Source organism: Camelus bactrianus, chromosome 23, assembly GCF_048773025.1.
Source record: "Camelus bactrianus isolate YW-2024 breed Bactrian camel chromosome 23, ASM4877302v1, whole genome shotgun sequence".
Lineage (NCBI taxonomy): Eukaryota > Metazoa > Chordata > Mammalia > Artiodactyla > Camelidae > Camelus > Camelus bactrianus.
The window spans coordinates 2,914,341-2,918,455 of NC_133561.1; the positions used below are offsets into that span (position 1 = coordinate 2,914,341).

The following is a 4,115-nucleotide window of genomic DNA, read 5'->3' on the forward strand; positions in this document are numbered from 1 at the left end:
TTGCATTGAAAGTACCAGCAGGGAAGCTTCGGTTTTAATCAGTTATGTCGTCTCAAACACTAGTAAAGTAGTAGTCGTCATGCTAGTAATGGTGGTGGTAGTGGTAGTGGTGGGGGTGATACACAGCAGTGATAACGGTGGTAGTGCTGGTGGTGGGAGTAGCAGTAGTAGTGGTGGCGGTGGGAGTCATGGTGGTGGTGGTGGTGGTGGTGGCAGCAGCAGTAACAGTGGCAGTAGCGATGGTGGCGGTGGGAGTTATGGTGGTGGTGGTGGTGGTGGTGGCGGCGGCAGCAGTAACAGTGGTAGCAGCGGGGGCGGTGGAGGCGGCGCCAGTGGTGGCCGCAGCACCGTTAGTAGCCATCGTGTACCCGTCACTCACGACGGGCCCCGCACTGTGCTCCCGTGAACGTGAATTTTCTCACGGCGCCAGTAGGAGTCAGGCAGCATGATGCCATCACGCTTTCCGGTGAGCAAACAGGACTGGGTTGGTATTTCATTTCTTCTATAAGAGACAGAACTTCCATGTGGACCCAAGTCCTGACTTTTAGACCCTGAGCCCCACCCAGCCCCCTACATTCTACACTGAGGAGTTTCCACCTGCAAATAAGTGGAATTCTACGTAACTCAAATGGAAACAGAGATGACACAAGATCAAGAACCGTTTTCCGTCGAACGGACTTTCCTGCCTCTCAGAAGTGACCAGCAGCGCAAGCACATTTAGCATAAAAAGCGATGTGTCAGGGCTTTGGGGGCCAGTCTCTTCTATCTGACTTCTGAATTTTGCAGCTCAAGGCTCCGTAATTCCTCCACACTTTCTCCCAACATTATCTCATTCACTCCCACGAATTAAAACACCATAGATCTCCACAGATCCGAATATTCATCCATATTTATCCTCAGCCCAGACCTTGCCTCTGTGGCCCTGTTCCCCACGGCCTACAATGGCTGGGCCCTGGGAGGGCCACAGACAACCAGGTGGACCCTGAACTCCATGTTTGGGGGTCCCCCAAGCCTGACCTCCTGCCGCCAGCAACACCACCCGCCCAGTTACTCCAGCCAGGTACCTGGAAGTCATCCTCATTCCCATTGGTCTCAAGCTGCCAAGCCCAGTCCAGGAGCAAGTTTCCTCCACTCTGCGTCTAAGATGTGTGTCAGTGGGGTCTCCTCTGCACACCCCCTGCCACCACGTCTGTATGCCATCCCTTCTGTCCTGGAGAGCCAGGACAGCCTCTCACCGGTCTCCACAACAGAGCAAGAGAGTCTTCTCAAATGTAAATAAGCCTGTGTTACATCCTCACATCAAATCTGCTTAAAGGTTCTGTTTACTATTCAAATAAAGTCCAAACCCCATATGTGAGCCCACAAAGCAGTGTAAGGTCCAGCCCCAGCCTGGTTCTCACATGTAGTCCGGTTAGTAAATGGCAGAACCTCCTTTAGCTCAAAGGTTGTAAAACAACAGGCTTCAGACTGCATTTGCAATTTTTTAACAGACGTGTAGTCGATTTACAATATTGCATCAGTTTCTGGAGTACAGCATAGTGATTCAGTTATGCTATATTTTTTTTCATGTATTTTTCATTATAGGTTATTACAAGCTATTGAACATAGTTCCCTGTGCTCTACAGTAGGGCCTTGTTTATCTATTTTATAGATAGTAGTTCATACCTGCAAATCGCAAATTCTTAACTTATCCCCCCTCCCTTTTCCCCTTTGTAACTGTAAGTTTGTCTTCTTGTCTCTGTTTTAAAATAAGTTTGTGTCCATTCTTTGAGATTCCTCATATAAGTGATACCATATAATATTTGTCTTTCTCTGCCTGACCTACTTCTTTCGCTTAATATGACGATCTCTAGGCCCATTCCCATTGCTGCAAATGGCAATATTTCACTCCTTCACAGAGAGAGAGAGACGTCCAGCCCGTCCTCACTTGCTCCTGTCCTCACACGTCTGCTATCCTGGCTGAGGCCCCAGGTATGAGGCCAGGTGAGTCTTCCGAGCTGGGCCCTATCCAAGTTCCTGGTCCCTAGAAGGATGAGACATGATAGTAATAAGTTGTTTAAGCCCTAATTTGGGGGACAGTTTGTTAAGCAACCATAGATGATGAAATAACACTTATAACAAAACGGCAATAAAAAAAATCTACCTTTAATATTTTTGAAAACTCAGCACCTATCACACTAGTCTTAACACTTACAAATGCCCTCTTCCCTTGGACCACCCGAATCAACAAGTTTGATTGTGTTCATCAAAGTAAGTAGTTTCCTTGGTGCCATAGGTACAACTCCATTTTCAAAATGAACAAAGTTTTCATTTAAAAGTCACCTTGGAAGGTCTGAGTTGCGTTTGAATCAGACTGAAGTAAGTGTTCTGATTTTGCCATGAGCACTTAAGCAATGAATGAAGTTCTCCACTTCCCAAATCTGGGTTTAAAGGAACAAAGCGTTTCTTTCATACCCTCCACTAACAGACCTGGGAGTTTGTATCGTCCAGTTGCAGTTCTCTTCCTTCTGGGACCCCGCAGGGTGTGCCCCCCTCCCCGCCCTCAGCCCTGGGGCACTGGGGAAGCTGACAGCCCGGCCCAGCTACATGACTCCGGCCAGAGGCCATCGAGGAGAGGGCGCGTCCTCCTGGCCGCAGAGCCCCGTCAGAGTCAATTTGGCTCAGGCAAAACTTTGGTGTTTCTGAGAAAGAACTCTCACTCTTTTTTTTTTTTCTGGGCTGAAATTTGAAAAAATAAAAAAGGCTGGAGTTTGCACCTTTCTCCTGCTACCATTTACGATTCTAAACCTAAGTCAAAACAGCTGAAATGCAAGCGTGGGGATGGGAACGCAGAGATGTGGCAAACCACGATACGTTGGTCTGCCCCGTCTTCGGACGTCTAACCCAGCGACACCCCTAAGTGTTTATTCGCCCTCACGTTCGCTCCAAAATTACCTCTTTGCTGAAATCAGATTTGAGTCAAGTCTTGTGACAGCTGCGACAGAAAGCATCCTGAGTCACCGCGGGGGAAAAGGCTTCCTTGCAGAGGACTGTTCCTGCATTTCCTCTTCCACTGATACTTTTAGAATTACATCTAGCATATTCCAGGCACTGGGGACAGGACACACAAGCACAAAAATACGTAGGGGCAAAGTCCACAGCCACCAGAGCTCCCTGCCCAGCGGTGGAAACAGACGGACAAACAAATAATTCAAATGCACTGTGATAAAAGTGCCACACACTGCGGCCTGAAGGAGGAAGTTATCCACTATGCCTGAGTGACAGCAGAAGGTGTGGAGACGCGAGCTGGCGGGGGAGGGGCAGCAGGTGACCCGTGCCGCCCGGGGCTTCCCAGCAAAACTCCTGTTTGAAGAACTGCACACGTTTCCATTTCAAAGCATCAGAGTGTGCAGGGGGAGGAATTTGGAGAAACGGGCCCTTTTCAGGTCAGGAAAGGCCTTGGGTGTGACACCAGCAGTTTGGACCTCAGCCTGGTGGCACTGAAGGGTCACCAACGCCTTCCAAGCAGGGGCAGGAGATGCTAACATCTACTTTCAGTAACTCAGTCTGTCAATAGCTTAGGTGATGTCACCCCAATGGGGGCCAGGACCAAGGAAAGGCCATGAGGCTGATGGTAGAAACCAGAAGCCAAAGCTGAAGGTGTCTCTTTAGTACATTTGGGACCGTCCGTAGGAGGGGGTGAGTGAAGACGCTCAGATGGCCCATCCCCATGAACGCATGCGAGTCAGGCCTGTGAGGTGGTTTGGGAGGCGCGGATGTAAGGAGAAGCTGCCCGTTCTGACTCAGTTCTAACAGCTCCTGTTTTGTATAATTTTGAAGTTTTTTTCTTCCTCTCTGCCACCCACTTTCCATTTTCCCTCAAGAATGTACAATTTGATAACTTCCTTTTTAAAAAAATTCATCTTCGTTATGTCATGGGCCTTCTAATAGACCCTTGGTTGCACTTGCTCTCTGTCCCCGGCCCCCCTTCCTGCCCCCCCCCCCCTCGCTCTCTTCCTTCCTTCCTTTGTCTTTGCTTCTTTGTTTCTCGCTCGCGGAGCTCAGAGTGTCCGGGACTGCGGGAGTGCAGTTACTGTGTGCGGCCGCGCCGCAGGGGAAGCCAGGAAGGCTCCTGG

The 4,115-nt window shown here is 49.5% G+C and overlaps 1 long non-coding RNA gene across 1 annotated transcript; it reads right to left on the minus strand.

Moving 5' to 3' along the window:
• LOC141574838 (uncharacterized) lies at positions 1 to 3,905 on the minus strand. Its single transcript, XR_012501979.1, has 2 exons — positions 2,935 to 3,905; positions 1 to 2,023 (listed from the first exon to the last, which is right to left on the minus strand). It is a non-coding gene; the product is annotated as an uncharacterized LOC141574838 (long non-coding RNA).
• Between the last annotated feature and the right edge of the window lie 210 nt (positions 3,906 to 4,115).